Below are 18,311 nucleotides of genomic sequence, written 5' to 3' on the forward strand. Positions count from 1 at the left end.
ATTTTGCCAATGCAAAAGATTTGGAAAACGTAATTTACAGCTAATAATAAAATATGTAATACCCTATATTGTAAATTTCATACATCTCAGAATGTTTTCATTGATTTTTGCCAACTCTTATTATCTGTAGCCATGGTTACAATTCAACCACGATTTGCCAAACGCAGTTTCATCCCAATTTGCTAATTATTTTCCCAATAAATTTATTGTCATTAGATCTAATATGTAATCTATTATTTCTCACTTTCATATAATTTGCAGTCTTCAAAACTGAAAACGATTTCAGCTTTAGTACCAATTGGAAATGTATATAATTTATCAACATAATCACAAAATACCTGAAAATTTAGCAGTCGTCTCTTATGAACAGAATGAGCTGGCTCCAGCAAACCACTGCTTAGTCCATGAGTGTTAATGAAAATCTCAATGTCAATAGAGAGGAAAGCTGCCTGTGGGAAAATCTGCAGAATAATCCGTGAGATTTGACCGGACGTGAGAGCAAGATGAAGTTAAAGAAGATTTCAAGAATTTATGCTTAGATGAAGAGGTAATGATGATAGCATAACAAAGAAAGGACATAGAAATCCATTTCTGCAGCTCCAGTTGTGTAATCTGTTAGTATGTGGTACTTTATAAAACTCCATCAATTCATCAAATATCTATGGAAGAGTAAATACTAATAAGGAAAAGCTAACCATTCTACATGCTCTACAGGATAATTTTCTAATTAATCGTGAAAGTCACCTACAGTTCAAAAGTGGACGTAAATAATTATTGATTTCTATTAAATGAAGCTTCTCCTCTCAGCTTTTAGTGATGACCTTACCCGCACATTCTTCCTGAAAGGGGGCCCTCACTGGGCTCTGTGCCTTCCCAAAGCAGAATCTGCTTTGCTTTTACCCTGTGTCCCCCACATCTAGCTCAGTATTTGGCTCAGATTGTTGAAGAAATGTGGTTGAGTTAAGAAATAAAGAATCTGTAATTGGCTTCATAAAAGAGAAAGGTGATGTAAAGGGGCAGGCTAGTTGACGTCAGTCCTTAGCCAGGCCTGGAGAAGATGTTGACCAGCGCTAAGTCTAGGGAAGTCATTTTCTGTTCCTGTTAAATCCAAGGAAAGTCTATCAGCCTATGAGGAAGTCTATAAGGCAAGATTCAGTAGCAAACATATGTGGCTTGGCGCTAATGTTTCACTGTCTCCAGAGTGAAAACTCCAGCAGTCACTGTATATAGAGACACCCTTGAATTCCAAATGCTGGAACTAAGGTTACGGATTAGAAGCTTGTGTTGGGTATTGATATAGCTATAAATATTTAGCAAAACTAGGCACAACAATTCCCTTTGCAGCATACAATATACATACAGTGTGCTTCCTATGTTTTTAGCAATTTGGAAAATAACACTTGAGATTTGTTTTGACTCGTCTGTTTTGTTTTTTGTTTGTTTGTTTGTTTTTCCATTATTAATGAATGTAGTCAGAATAAGAACAAAGAGGGGATTATAAAAACAGTTTGTATATTCTCTAGAGGAGTGGCATTTACAGAATTTCCTATCAGATGTAAGGAATGGCATTTTGTATACAGGCTTTTTCTTTTTTCATTTAATCATGTATAACTAAAGTGAATCCTGTATTAGGAACGCAAGATGCCCTCTGTGAACTGATCCTGTTCCCAAACTTAATTTGTAAACCATCATTTGCAATATGGTAGATAGTTATGCACATAAACAATATTAGATGTTGTTTTAAGTGACCCCCATACCGGTCTACAGAATCTGATTTAGCTCAGTTCCTGAAGCGTATGAAGGCACTAGTGACACTACAGACCAGGGGGTAGCTAACTGTGGCCTGTGGGCCAAATCCAGTCCACCACTCCTAATTTTATAAATACAATTTTTTTTTTGGAACACAGCCATGCTCATTCATTAGCATATTGCCTATGGCTGTGTGAGAACCACAGTGGCAAAACTAATTGCAACAGAGACTTTTAGGCCTGCAAAGCCAACATTTTCATAGTAGAACTTTGCTTATTCTTGGATGACCCTTAATTAGTTCTTACACCACACGGAAGAGTGAATTGTGGGGAATTTTATTTAGAGTTGTGACTCTGACGATCAGGAATGGATCTTCCTCTACCAGAGCAATTGGCTGGCTTCGTGCGCTTTGGAGCTTCCTCTTCTTTTTCCGGCCCCAGCAGTCAGTGATTGGTACAACTTCATGTGTTAGGAATTGATTCTCAAGGTCTAAAGAGGGGACTCTAGCAGAACATACGCTAGAGACAGAAGAGAGGGAGGCAGAGCTATTTCTTCTGTTATTTCAAATCTATTGGAGAAGTGAGGTCACGTGGCTGGATTTGGGGACATCGCCCTCTGTTGGGGGCTAGTGATGAAGGAGTCACTCGCAGGGTTGAATCTCCTCTGTTTCCTTCCTTCTCTCTTACTACCAATCCTCCCACCGTAACCCTTCTGCATCTCACACCCTGCTCAGGATAGGTCTTGGGGTGAGGTACCATGTAGACATGAGATGAAATCTCAACATTATGTCTTGTGAAAGAGCTAATAGAGCAAGAATGAGAGACAGAGAAAGGGTATTATAGGCAGCTGTGAGGAGGAAACGGGGGGTGGTTCTGGACCACTGGGTATCTCAGTTTATTAGGAGATAAACAAAAACTATCAAATGCCTAACCTGTATTACACTTCCCTAAGCTGTTCTGTATTATGCTCCATTATTGTATGTTATACTGGCAGTAGCATTGCTACATGACACTCCTGTGAGGTTACAGCCATGCAGGGTGCTTGGCATTCTCCGTGCACTGCCCTCTGAGGAGATTCCTTCTCCCTCTCTGGTAACCTCTCCTTCTTCTACTTCAATGTAATTCTCATCGTCTCAGTTTTAAATGATTGAGTTCCGCTAGACTTAGTTGTGTGCCCTTATACCTGTCATTCTATATACCTCCCTAGATAATTACATGTACTCATAGCTTCAACTGCCATCTATAACCTGCAAACTCGAATGCAGCACTCTTACTGGGATCTATAGTATGAGCTGCAGATCTAGATATCCACCTGCCTACTTGAAAATATTTCCATTTGGCTCGCTCATGGGTTTTTTTGTTTGTTTGTTTTATTCTACTCTTCCATTATAGCTTGTCTCACTTAGTAAATGTCTCCATCATGATGAAATTTCTCAGTTCATGAATTCCTGTGACAATCTTGTCCCTTGTATCAAATCATGAAGTTCAGTAGATTTCCGCTCTTAAATATCACTGTAAATACATCTACTTCTTTCTATTCACACTACCACACCCTAGTCAAAGGAATACGAAAGTTTGTTATCTGGTCCACCTGAAACCACTCCTAACCCTAATATGCTGTTCTCCTTCTCTACTTGAAACTTTTCAATGACCTCCCTTTACCTTTTTTTTGAAAAGTCCAACTTGATCCTTATACAGCCTTTTTCACCTACAAGGCCAACCTGATCTTTATAGGGCTTTTTTCACTTCCCCCCATATGCCATCCTTCTATTGTTGATTATCTTGCTTCCTCTGCTGAGAAGGTCGTCATTTCCCTATTTTTGGCCTAGACAATTTCCAGGCACATTTCTTATCAGAAATTATGTCATTTTCTTAATTTGAGTCTCTCAAGAATGATCGGACTAGGTGAGGTACCACGAATTTTGCACATGTAGTTGTGATCACAATTGAAGTAAATCAGTATATAATTATGTAAAATCTGTCAATCTCACTAAAATGTAATCTCTTGGAGGATAAAGGGTCATATGCTCCTGGTTTAGAGCTGTCTTTCCATGTCCTAACACAAAACTCTATAAATATCGGAAGAAATCATTCTACTGACTGACTGATTAAATGAATGAGCTCATTTAACACATACGCTCTTATAAGATATATATTGTTATTACCATTCACAGTAACTGAGTAAAACTAAGTTTCAAATCTAATCTATCAGATCCTCAAATCATGCACTACAGTACACTGCAAAGAAGGATTAGAGTTTATTCGCTCTCCTTGTTTCCTATTGCCATGTATAATGAAAAGTTGATGAGGTCCAGCTACTGGATCCTAGGTAAAGGAAGAACAAATCAATATGTAACAGTGTTTTTGGTGTTAAGGGTCAAATTGAATAAATTGTATACCTTATTACCCTTACATAGATAATGGCTTCACTGGGTATCACTCTTTTATTTTAAGGCCACTTAGTCTGAGTATTATTATTTTTAATGCACTGACACATAAAATGAAGAAATGGCCTAATAATGAATACTTGATCCCCAAATCATGAAATCAATTTTAATATGCTTGGAAGATTTAATATTTTCTTAGTGTAGCGAGATTGATGAAGTCCTGCTAATGAATATATTGATGAGATTGAAGGAGAATGGGCTGATTGGTCTTTTGTCACCAGAGAGATGAACCCTACAATACAGACTAAGAAGTAGGTAAAGAAGATGGCATTGAAGCAACTATAGAAGTATAAAAAGTTAACACTCTTTAAAAAAAAAATTCATAACTGTGCATTTTTATGCAGATAATGAAATACAGTTAATTTTCTCAGAACATTAATTTTAAATGAACATATTAATTTTTAACTGTTTTTTTTTAAAAAAATCTGTATGGATCTGTTTATTTTCTTTCTAGATCAAGGATTATAGAGTTAAAAATCACTCCCTGTCCTGATACTTCAATGGAAAGCGTTTTATTTCAAATAATATTTTATTTAAAAACTGGTAAAATGTCTTTTTAAACCAAGTAAATACTAAGCAATGTAAAATTAGCTGTTTTATAAAGACATTAATTTTTAATTCATATTGTAGAGGCAATTTTGAATACAGATATAACAGTTTCAAAAGACGTGTTTCTCCCAGAGTAGACCCATCAAGCTGTATTCCCATGCTAACTAGCTTGAAGACAGATACTAATTGTATGCTGAGTTTGTAATGCATCAGTTTAGCACTATCGATCTGCTAAAAAAATGAAAGTAAACTAAGCAAGAGCCAGTCTCAATACCAAAGGAATGATATATTGATTCCATCTGACAATGCTTTGTCTACAGATCAATGTGTATGTGCGGCATAGAACAGTTAAGAATGAAACAAGGTGGACAAAGGTCAGGAAAGAAACACAGGGCATCCAAGATTATTGGAGACCATGAAATGAACATATCTTTAAGTTCAACTGAGAGGTGTTTAGAAAGGAATTCATTAGGTTTATTGGGCAAAAAAATTCACAACATAAATATTTAATGACTCAAATACGATACCAGGATCAGAGGAGCACTTCGAAGAAATTAAGACTCACTTTTTAATCAAGAATGACTTTGTAGTGAGTTTGTGAGGTAAAGACGTTATATAAACTCAGTCTTGCTCTCATTTCACCATACATGAAATCTTTTCTGTTAAAAACCTGTTTCCAATTCCCTGTATCAAGCACTTGTAATATTCAAATGTCCTCAGTTCCAGAATTCTCTGACACCTTATTTTAGATCTTAAAGGTTGACCTGTATAATCTTCTCAGAACCAAAGGGCTTTTGGTGGTCTTCAGGTTTTATGAGATTAGGCATACATTCTTTCAACCTGACAACAGAATTTAATGGGGAACACAAACGTCATATTATTCAATACATTTCGTGTCTTTCTTGACCTTTTGGTACCATCAGGTTGACCTGTTCCCAAGCAGAACCATTTATTTAACTTATAATCTAATTAGCTCTCAACAGACCTTTAACTTTTGAATCTTGATTCATTTATTTAAAATTTCTTTATTACTTTGAGCATATTCATGTATTATGACTTTGGATTTAATTCTCCCATTAATGTTTATCCAACAGCCATGCTTGGTCTTAGAGAGCCGAATGTGTGTAATTTGTAATACAGTTTCTTCTTAGGTTTGTCAATCTATATTTTATATTACCTATCTATATTCTTTCAGATTTTAAAAATTAGATATATCATGCCAGGTTGATGAAAGGTTGAGAGATGAAAGAAATACTTTATAATATAATCATAAAGTAGTAATTCATCAGCTTTTCCTCCTGTGAAGTAAAATGTAATATTCTATATTAAAATACACGCGTATGAAAAAAATTCTCATTACATAGTCGTTTTTTTCACATTCAGTATTTTTATGGATTTTTTGGTTGTGTTTTTTTGTTTGTTTTTTGTTTGTTTGTTTGTTTTGTGTTTTTTTTTTTTTTAGTGATTTACCTATCTCCCCACGTTTTCTTTTAACTTGATGTGACGATTTTCCATAATAAACTACTAAAAGAGAAGCTTTGGTCAAGAATGGAATGAAATAGCAAAAAGAAAAACTAAAAATTATATTTAAACAAAATCACACTAAATGACATTTGAGTCATGTGTGTCTTCAACGGTTGCTTTCCGCTTGCACTCCTCACCATCATGCTGATGGTGGAGCTGCCAATGGGTGCAATTTGTCAGTCTGTCCTTCTGGATCGGGGAGACTCATTCAGCTTTACATTATCTAAAGGCTCTGGGTAGAAGGCCCCAAGATCTTGAAATTCCAAATTCCCATGGCTCCATCGATACCAGTAGTGCACAATGGGTGACGTCTATTCTGTGCAGGGTCATCAGGCTATATTGCGGTCCTCGGTGGTGGCCCGCTGGCCCGTGTTACAGAAGCATCCCATGACAGATGTGTCGGGCTGGGTGGGTGCTCTGTTCTGGAATGTCTAGCTTGAGACGAAGGTCAAGTAGCTGTGGTCGTCGTAGTTAGACAGCACTGGGCAGCAATCATAGCCTGCAGCTAACACGCTGTTCTTGGAGACAAGTGATACACTCAGGAGGGGAAGGAACTCTTTTTTCAGAGTTGAGACCTACATGCTTTCCGAGGCATCTGCAACCAACACGGTGCTGCCATGGCTGACCCAGGCCAGGCGGCTCCCACTGGCGGAGAAGCTGACCCCGTGCACCCAGTCACCAGCGCCACTGCCACCAAACTCGGACATCAGCTGACCAAATGTCATTGTGCTTCCCCAGGACTTACTGGATGGCTTTCCATCCATTTATTTAATGTACACAGTAAACACTGCGTTTGAAATTGCATGATCCTGCTGCCAGCAAAACACTGTTGGGATGCTAATCCAAGCCGAGGACCATGGAGGGAATTGGTTTTTTAATGTGCTTATTTATCCACCAGTCATTTTCGGACTTGAAGTAACAAACAGAATATGAGTCGTGCTCCACTTCCCACAACACATGTACTCTCTAGCGGGGATCAGCTGACAAAAGTGGCTGCACGGTTAATTCTCAGGATTACCAGCGTTGGCTTCCAGATACCATCTTTCTGATTCCAGACATAAGCGTTGTGGTCGCTCCTAGGAGCCCAGTCCGTTCCTGTGATGTGTCTATTGCGCTCCTTGACCTCAGGAGCTTTCACCTATTGCCCCCAACCCCTCCCCCACTTCTTATAGACTGGACTTCATAATTATTAGGGCTAAGGGCAGTCTGGGTGCGATTCCTGTTCCAGGCATGAAAGCTGATTGGTTCTAGTAAAAACTGATGCAGGGACACTAGGTATTCTTAGTGTTTTCAAAGGATAGATAGCTGGGGTGGGGACAGCTTGAATGGCCTCTGGCGGACTGTGCTCAGTTGCCTCATACAGGCTCTGGCAGGCGCTGGCAGAGGTCTTATTACATAGTCTTAACCACTACATGACAGAACCAGAGAAGGTTAACTATAGCCTTATAGCTATGGAAAAAGCAATCTACCTCAACGTCCGCCTCCCCACCCCCGCTCGCAGTTTTTGTTTTCTGGGACTTCTTACATTTTAAGAGCAAAATACGGTGTCAGCCTGTATCAACATTGTTACTTTAAGAATAAAAGTATTCTATTTTATGAATTATTCAAATTAGCATGTGTTTGGGGATTTTTGAGGATTCTAATATAGTCAGATACGACCTACGATGATTCAGAAGGAACATTGAAACTAATGTTTGTGTAGAAATACTGGATTTCAGAATAAAATAATATCGAAAATAATCGGAACCCTATGTCTAAAAAGGTATATGCAGTTTGGAGTTTCATTATTTAGATATTATCTTTGTTTTTAAAACCAATGTGATTGTCTACTATGATTTAAAACCGAAGGAGTGGGGGGGGGGGAGACACTATGATAGCTTTTATCCAAAGAAAGTATCTGCTAATGCTAAAGTTTAATAGCTATATTGAAATGCATAATCCATGTTGACCCTCTTGGTTTATGCAACTTATTTTAGCGTTAAGAAGTATGAGTCTTTGGGGTGGCCAGTTAGCTCAGTTGGTTAGAGTGTGGTGCTGGTGGCACCAAGGTTGCTGGTTCAATCCCCACATGAGCCATTGTGAGTTGCGCCCTCCTTAAAATAATAATAATAATAATACATTAAAAAAAGTGTGAGTCTTCTATACTAGCAAACCTTGGACTATATATAATTTACTCCTTTACATACCTTCTGACTCAGATGTAAAGAAATATTAATACATTGCAATTGTGTTTCATGCAAGGAAATATATTCCTAGATACCTTACATAACCCAAACTTTCTGTCATTCACAATTTGCAAAGGATAACAGACTTTTGTTTTTAACGGCTAAAGTGGTCCCATTCTATGGCAATAACTAACATAAACCTGGCTCACCAGTAATTTGGTCTGTCAGCATTGAAGTTCTTTGAATAATTGACAAATTATTTCTTTTTTTCAAATTCGTGATTTCTAAAATTTTGTTCACGATATGAGGATTTAGTTTTCATTTGATACCATTTCAAATAGCTCAAAATGTTATGGCAGCATATATCCTTTCATCTTATAAACCTTGTGCTCAAAAACTAAAATTATAATGTAATTAGCATCATATATTTATGATTTTTGAATCATAAATCAAAGTAGTAATCAAAGGGGTAAGCCATTGCATTCAAATAGAGATAGTCATTGTTATTATCTTATAAACAAAACTACATAATAGTAGTTAATAATTTACTTTTTATGTTAGCAAAATACATTACTTTTAGTTCACTTCTTTGTTTCTTATACTTATAGTAAAAAGTATTTCCATAGAATTGGAGCGTGTGTAAGCTTTCAAGTGACATGGAACTAGAAAAACTCCTTTATTAATTATAATGATGATCATCCATCAGAATCTTACAGAAAAGTGAGGGTATTTGACATTGTTTTCACAATCAGCATAGAAAATGGCTGAGCTTTTTTATTTGGTCAATATGTAGTCACTGAAAATTCCTCCTGGACAAAGAAAATCTCCTTTGAACATGTCTACAGAGAAATATGGCAGCCTTCCGTGAACTCACTCTGTCCTCTGGCCAAATGTTCTTGATCTGAGTATTTGGATGCCAGAACTTGTATCAGTTCAGAACACTAGACACTACAGTATGCAAACCAGGATAATAAATAAAATGTACTGGTATGGAAATGAAAATCTATGCCTTATAGCAACTTAAAATATTTTCGAGATTCAGGTTACCTTATATATGATGTCTAGGAGATTTGACTATCTCAGAATATCCCCTCCTCTTTAATATATGCTCAGTTTCAGATACAAACTTTTCAGCTCCCATAACCTTGAAAGGTCTGGGAAATTCAAGCAAATTCTCCGTCTCTGTCTCTTTATGTAAGTGCTAGTCTCTGAAGGGGCTGAGCAAATAGCAATAGTGACAACAAGATGGCCACATAGGACTAGCAACTGTCCAAATTATTGCCCATCTAGATTGTTTTTCTATCATTTCTGATAATACTGAGTTTTATCAGATATCATATATATATATACACACACAGAGAGAGTGCCAAAAAATGTATACACATTTTAAGAAAGGAAAAAACTGTATTAAAATTGTAGTACTCAATATATGCTGATAACAAAAGATGAATAAAAGTCACGTTTGACTACTGCAATTGCAAGAGGTGCTCAAAGTGGTTACCATCAGCGTAATTGTAATACATATGTATATGTATGTATATAAAAAATATATATATATATATATATATATATATATATTATATTTTTATCTCACTAGCCCTAAAAAAAAGGGCAACAGACAAATTTGACCCATGGGTTATTATTTGCAGACACCTATGCTAAGCTATACTTTTTCTAAGTACATACAAAAGTAAATCCAAGTAAACACACTTTGGTCTGCTACTGCTATATTTATTTTGTGGATGACATGTTACTATATTAGTATCATAAGAAACTGAATAACTCCTATTGGCTTTATAATAAAAATGGAAGTTATTTTTGAAATGGTATCACATGTACAGGTATTAAATTGGTAATGTTCAGAACGTATTGTCAAAAATGTACAGAACGTATTGTCAAAAGTCATTTAAAATAATAGCAACATCACTAGTTAATGGGAAAGACAAAAATCATAACCATTACAATTGGGGAGAACAAAAAATAAAAAATACCAAAGAACTTTATATATATTTTAAATTCTTACAATTACCATCAGTTTTGGCAGCTAATTTTTTGAGTGCTAATTAAATAGAATAGAACCTTCTGTATATCATTATGCATTAGCCATTAAGTTAATAGCAAAAATGAATGATGTCTTGTAAGTCATTAAGATACAATTAACTTCTTAAAATTTCCAGAATCTGCACTCATCACTTTTTTGAAACAGCATTCTACTTTATCTGTTTTGCTCAGGATTTGAACATGATGATCAGGACATATGTTAAAATAGGAGGAATATGGCATTTGTAAAAGGGAATAATCTGGTGGTTTCCCCCATTGCATTGAATCTGTATTTTATCAAGCTGCATAGTTTTCTGACCTCTTATCATATGAATTAGTAATTGTGATACCCAAGTTAGCTCTGGAAAAGATAGACTGCATTTGCCTTTGCCCCTGTGGTTTGGCAAATGCTTAAATATACCCTTACTGTGATCAGGGTAGAACAGAACAGGATCCACAGAAGAACGTCGTCTTTAAGCATGAAGGGTTCCTTGCATTCATGCAATTCCAGAGAAGACAGATTCTTCACCATCCCTGTCCGGGAGTGCATGGCAACCCTGTCAATCAATTTTGAATAGTATGTTCCCTTCAACATCTGTTCCCTTCTTTTTTCTCCTATTTTCCTCTCTTGTTCTTTCCTCTCCTCTTCTTCTTTCTTAGAAAAACATTTCTATAGAACATTTTTATGTTCCTACATGTTTTAGATCTCTTATAGATACTCTCATACATATCATACCTTGTTCTCCAATTTTTTTCAGCTCTCTTGAAGAATAACTGACAAGTAATATTGTAAGATAGTTAAAGTGTGGCATAGGAATTTGCAGCTGGGTAGTGTTTTTTGAAGAAATGGTGGAACAAAAGCATGGTCAAATAGAAATGAAATTTTTACTTAATAGGTTTAAAATCATAAGATACTTGTTATGACTCAATGTGAGAAACAAAGAATATCAATATAGTTAAAAACACAAATTGTTTCCTTTTATGTGTTTGCTGTAACAATGGAAGATAGTTCCATAAAATGACCATTGCTAATACCTTTTCCTTTTTTGTGGTGCTTTTTACCCTGTCTGTACATATGATGCATTTCTAAACATTTGGTCAGTAGAAAACCTAGCTTTTCATAATGATGAATATACGATGTACTTATTGAATCCAGAACTCTGTCCCTGTGATTACTTTCATATGCCATTTTACATTTTCTTTGTATTGAATGGCAAAATTCATTGATGGCTTGGGATTCTCTTTCTCTGAATAAGTTACATTGCATCAGTGCCTATTGACTATTTCTCAAATAAACACGACAATTTTGCATTTACAGTAATGAAGACTTCTTTTTATAATGAGTTGCACACATGGTTTTAGTAGTTCTAATGTGCACTGAATAAAGATCTCAGGTAATATAAATGGGTCATGACATGGTAAGTGGAAGCTTTCTTTTTATTTCATTAGAAACAATATGAATAAAAGGATGAATTCACTCTACCTATACTAATTTAAACATTTGATAGTTTCCTGAGTTCTCTCCTTGGATAAAAGGTCTTGAAATTTTCCTAAATCTCATTATCTATGTGAAAGCCAATTTTGTTTGTCTCTATTAATTCTTACATAGAAAGATGGAAAGTGTCAGCCTAGTGTACAATCTTTGATATTGATCAGTTTCTGCTAGGTCTCTTTTCCATTTTCACCATTGTGAACTGACCTGGTTCTGGAAAATTCCTCTTGAAAAATACTTGAGGTGAGGGAAGAGAAGAAGAGGGAGGGTCTCGAATTGCTCTCCCAGATCCTGGGAGAGCCCTAACGCTACCTTCTTTTCTTCCTCGCCTCCCCCCCCCCCCCCCCCGTTTCCATTTTCTTGCCCTAAGACTTTTTAGATTGTCCAAAACCTATGCAGTTCTTCCTGGCAAAGATTTCAGACTGAGTCTGGAAAGTCAGTGTTCAATGGAGAAGATACAAGTGAGAAGTGAACAGAGTATTATTCTGCATGTCAGCCTCTCCATTTTCTCTCTCTTTTGGGGGGCTTGACCCATGTGACCTTCATTATCCAAGGGGTTTTTTAATAGAGCAGCTCTTTAACTTTTTTTTTGTTTGAGCATTGTATTCTTTAATCCAGAAAACATGTTCTGAAGTCTATTGTTCAAAACATGTATTGTTTTCAATAGTGACAGGAATGTGTGTGTGTGTGTGTGTGTGTGTTGCATAAAGTAATATATAGGGTGATATAAAAAGATAATTGTTATCTTTTTTTATTATTCCACATAGCAGATGCCCTTAAGTGTCAACCAGCCTTACCGGAGTTCATATGTGTAACATTCTCATTTGTACCATTTTATAAGTGAACAAGGCTCACTTTTTTTTTTTTTTTTACAAGCGAACAGGCATTAAATAAAAAAAGATGTTAAAAATACTAACACATTTTATTTAATGTTGTAAAACAATACTTAAAAAGAGTTTTGGAGGGATTAAAACTAACAGATACTAAAAGATGTATCTTTATGTCTGATCTTAAATAAGGAAAGAATTCCTTTATAAAGTGAGTTGCAGTACATAAGATATCAGTATTCCAAAGACATCTGTGCAAGCAAGGCCTTTGGGATCAAACTGAAGAAAAATGATCTCCCAAAGTAAAAGTTAGAAGATAAATGACTTTGGTCGAGATTTTCAAAGTGACTTTTTTGCCACTTGTAGAAAACAAACTGTTAGTTTTTAAACTTTAAACATTGATTTTGGTGAATAAGCTTAAAGATACTGGAAGAATGTTACTTGAAGCTATCCTTCTGTTCAGCAGTTCAAAGAAAAACACATTTTAGAATGATCATTTTTGCTGACACTTATCAATATTTCGTTTATGGGGTAAGGAAAGCTTCAAACCATTTTAAATTTAAGGTTTTTTAAAGGTTTAAACACAGTACATTTTAGAATTGATTTCTAAGTATTCGTTAAAATATTAAGAATATATAAAATTTATAATCATGTATTATTACATGTTTCTGTTGCTAGTTCAAATATAGAATATGTCCATTATGGAAGACCATCCCATTATGTAAGAGATAACACTGTAATTTTTAAACTTTGTTTTCAAACAATGAAGAGCGTTTCAATAGCAGAATGCCAACATATAAAATATGATTGAACAGTATTTAAAGAGATCTCATGATTACAAATATCTGACGATAAGCATCCAAAACTAGGGAATATCCAGAGTCTACGGTACAGTTGCATGTTCGTATGACATGTTATTATTATTTGGTGTTGCTCACACGACCAGAGCACTCTGACACGCTCTTATCCCCACGTAGTACATACCCTTAAGTGTGAACCAGCCTTACCACGGTTCATATAAACAGCGTTCTCATTTGTACCATTTTGGAATTGAACAAGGTTCACTTACTTTTTTATTTTTTACAAGTGAACAAGCTTTAAATAAAAAAAAGAAAAATTGTAAAGTCTAGTGCTAAGTCTAGCACAACCCTCTGGTCCAAAATCCATGGTCATTTAATGTGTGTGAATGTCCTACATAGAGTGTCTGACATAGTTTTGCTAACTGTACAATGCTAATAAATATTAGCAATAATGAGAACTTTCATTTTACATTCAGTGTTCAGGAAGAGTTTCAGCCTAAGCTCCAGAAGAGGTCAGTTAAATTAACAGCACGTATGATGATTCTCAAATTGTAGGTTTGGACTATAATATTTCTTAGTGGATATCATTTTTATCACATTTAATGATAGTTAAAAAACAAATTGAAAATGAAACTCAAATTGAATATTGTTGGAAGCATTAGACACTTCTATGGAATTCAAGAGTTTGATTGGATATGATTGGAAGAAAAATAAATGTGAAATCAGAGGTCTCATTTTTGCTTTAATAATATTTGTATAGCTCTGAACAGTTTATAGAACCATTCCTCACACATTATGTTCAATAATCTTCAAAACAATCTTATCAGATATGTAGGACAAGGTAGTTATTATCTTTTATTATTTATTTATTTATTTATTTATTTATTTATTTATTTCAAAAAAGAAAAAAGTCTCAGAAGAAAAATAAATTCAGCTTGACAGGGTTTTTTCCTCCTTTGAAATCTTAGATTTCTTAGATGTTTTTATATAAGATCTTGAATGAATATGGCAACATCATTTACATATTTTGGTCCAGAAAATAGTCTAAGTCTCACTTTTATTGTCAGCTTAAAGCCATGCAGTTCCACTCAATTTTATAACTATTGAGCTATTGTCAATACCATGGAGCTCCATCTCAGAATAATAGGAAGATAAATGTATGTGCTTTAGAGTTCCTGTTTTAGAGGCTGGACACTTCTAATACAATTGAATTTTATAAAATAATAGAGCATTTGAGGAAAAAAAGCATAGCAATATTCTTTTCATTTTTCCTCCAAATGTTTTTTTACCATGTTCTTATAAGACACCAATGTAAGTAATATCTTAATCACTTTTCATATTAAAAAAAAGAATTTAAATCCTCTGACTTTATTTGGAGAATACTTCTCTCTTTTCTCCATACAGTTGTAGCTATGTACCCAGCAGGAAAACATTAGGCAATACCGTTAGGATGGCCATCTTGGAAAAAAGGAGGGATAAAGTTAATGCCAGGCGGGATCTAATACAGAGAACTCCTCTCTCACATCGAATCTTCAAATTTTTTTCTTGATTCCTATTATCACTGTTCTCGACTTCCCAGCCTTCTAAAATAATCTGTATATAACGTCCTAGGCTGCATACTTTACAATTTAAGCAGCTGATGTCCCTAATTATTCTCACCCCTTCTTGTCCTCTGATTATTTCTGTATTTGTTTCTTACTTATTGTCCATGCTTTCTTCTTTGATTTTAGATCTTGTCTTCTATTTATTCAACTTTTCCCTCTAAACTTCACATACATTCAAGAATACTGATGAATAAAACTTTAATATTCATAGCTCCCATTCCTACACATGTATTTGCATAAATTAGTTTAGGTTCATGTCTTTATATAGTTTATAAGAAAGCCTAACCTCCTAATTAATGCAGAGGATGAGGTTTTAAGAGAATATAAACTTTTTATGGTGGTTGGGAGATTTGAGTATGTAATTATGCACTTACTCTGATTAAGTGGATATGTACACATAAAACTTTCATATTTTAATGGACATTCTGTATACATTAATTTATATCTCCATGTAAACATCCTTAATAACTCCATTGAATGTCATCTTATATCAGTTTCTGCCATTGACATTTATTAGTTTGACCTGTGACAAGGAAATTATGTTTTGCTATGTTCTATGAATTGAAGCTAACATTTTGGTACCCTGAGAAGATGTAAGGAGGAAAAAAAGAGGTTCAGGTGTGGAGGAAATTCTTGATTTAGCAACACTGAGTTTCCCACAAAGAGCAGTTGCTGCCTGTACAGTGAATTCTCTGAGTGAATCAAATGTGAAATTCTATATGGGAACGGGGTGGCGGTTACTGAAAACAGCACCTCTGTTCTTCTCGGGCTTTGCGAATTCGGCAAGAGCTTTAGGTTATGTAATGGATAAGGAAGTGGCTGGATTTCCTGTCTGATTAGTATATATCTCCAGTTCTGAGTTGTCAGCAGAATCGTTACCTAGTTTGCCATGTCAGGAAGCATCCTCACGAATTGCTGTGACTGAATCAGAGTCTGCCACGCAGTGCTTTTCAGTTCCCAAACCTGAGCTGGTTTGGGTATTCTCATTTTTTAAATACCGTGTTTCCCCGAAAATAAGACCTAGCCGGACCATCAGCTCTAATGCATCTTTTGAAGCAAAAATTAATATAAGACCCGGTATTATATGATATTATATGATATATATGACATGACATGACATGACATGACATAAGACCCAGTCTTATTTTACTATAAGAATTTTACTCATTTTACTATACTTTTTAGTATTTTACTATTTAGTATTTTAGTATTTTACTTTTTAGTATTTAGTATTTTACTATACTAAAGATTTTACTTATTTTACTATAAGTAAAATAAGACCAGGTCTTATATCAATTTTTGCTCCAAAAGACACATTAGAGCTGATGGTCAGGCTAAGGTCTTAGTTTCTGGGAAACACGGTAGCACGTTGCTCTTTTTTGGCAGATAAAAATCAGTAAGTGACTGATGTGGCACACCAGTTTGATGACATCTCCAGCTGTATCACTGACATATTTTGCTTCTTTCTTAGATGCAGCATTTTCAAGGACTCAAATTATTCAGTGCCTTAGGAGAATGATTGACATAAAAGCTGGAACATGGGTATCTGGTCTCTAGCATCGGTCGCTATTCTGTGCAAATAGTCAAACGAGACATTTAAAAAAGTTATACTCCTTTTATTTAAGAAAACTATATTAAAATTAAGACTATTTCAGGATTGCTAACAACCAGTTGAATGAATATAACATTCATAATTGTGATATTTCTCTAAATCAATCGAATATAAGTTAAAATAAACGGAAAGCTTATTTGGTGTAACATAAGCTTGTTAATGGTTAACTGCCCACAAAAGACTCCCCTACCTCCAATAATATATGTGCTTTTTTGAACTCTTACCTTGAAATATCCATATAAAAATGATCATTTGTGCTACTTACAAGTGACTTTTGATCAAAACTCATAAAAGGTAAAGTAAAAATGACTCTTTTAATAGTAAACAATTTTGTAAAACAAAGTTAGGGATTTCATATGTTTGTCCAGAAAGTCTCTCAATAAGATGATTGCAACAGTTTAAGTACACACATAAATTTAATTTAGTAACTGTGAAGCTAGGATTTCTGTGATAGTATCTTAGAAGAAACAAAAGATATGTAAATTTGCGTTGTTTAACTAATTTTGCTAGAATAAAAAGGTAACAGTTGCTCCTCAACAATTTAAAAGTGTGTTTTGAAAATTTTAAAATAGCAAAACTAACTTTTCTTTGAAATGTAAACTATAGGAATATTTGAAACTATGGCTAATGTACTGCATAGGTGAAATAATTACTGAGGGTGACATGTAGTAATTGGGTCTGTAATTCCAATTACCCCGGAAGCATTGACTTATTTAGATTTTTGCCTCTATTTATCAGGTTTGAGAAATAAGCTTTTCTGTAAAAATAAATCCAGAGTACCTTCCCTTGAATTCCAGGATTCTACAAACCCCTCTCTAGAGAAGAAACAAGAAATCATTGAGTTATTTGCTAATTGTGAGCAAACTTTGTATTGATTTTTTTTTCTGTCTCTGTAGCTGATGTTAATAACATCATACTTGAGGCCACTAAATGCTTTTCAGCACCATCTAATTGTCAAAGAATCACTTACAAAGACAAAATTATAGACATCAAAGTCACACACACACTTGTGTAAGTATATACAAAAAAATGGTGACACAGCACCATTTTTTTCTTCTCTATCTCATATGGTAATATTTTCCAATGTGTATTACATAATTTGATACCAATTGTAATTCTAAATGGTAGTAACACTACTATATCACTAAATACTAGCCATGATTTAATTGTTGGGCACATATTTCTCATTGTAACCTAGTGCTGCTACCACGAAAACATACAACAAAAAATAAGTGTATGTCCAGATTTGTTCAATATGTCATCACATCTTTGGAAGAATGGTATAAGGAACTAACTTTATGAATACAAAAATAGACATTGCATTTTTTTCTTTCACTGTTCAAATGTTATATGTGGTTTCTAGTAAAACGAAACATTTTCGTGTATTATAATTTCTACCGTACATTAGAAGAGTGTTTTAAATTAAGGATGCATTCAGCTCTCTGAACTCATACACACAACTATTGCTCAATAAATCTGACTAAATTTAGTGAAATATAGTTG

General features: G+C 34.8%; 1 protein-coding gene and 1 pseudogene across 11 annotated transcripts in view; one reads left to right on the forward strand and one right to left on the reverse strand.

The window, feature by feature from the left end:
* ROBO2 (roundabout guidance receptor 2) overlaps positions 1-18,311 on the forward strand; it is a 1,653,426-nt gene that overhangs the window by 1,435,070 nt on the left and 200,045 nt on the right. The window lies entirely within an intron of this gene.
* Positions 6,488-7,500, reverse strand: LOC117037496 (actin-related protein 2/3 complex subunit 1A-like; annotated as a pseudogene).

Source organism: Rhinolophus ferrumequinum, chromosome 2 (genome assembly GCF_004115265.2).
Source record: "Rhinolophus ferrumequinum isolate MPI-CBG mRhiFer1 chromosome 2, mRhiFer1_v1.p, whole genome shotgun sequence".
Classification (NCBI taxonomy): domain Eukaryota; kingdom Metazoa; phylum Chordata; class Mammalia; order Chiroptera; family Rhinolophidae; genus Rhinolophus; species Rhinolophus ferrumequinum.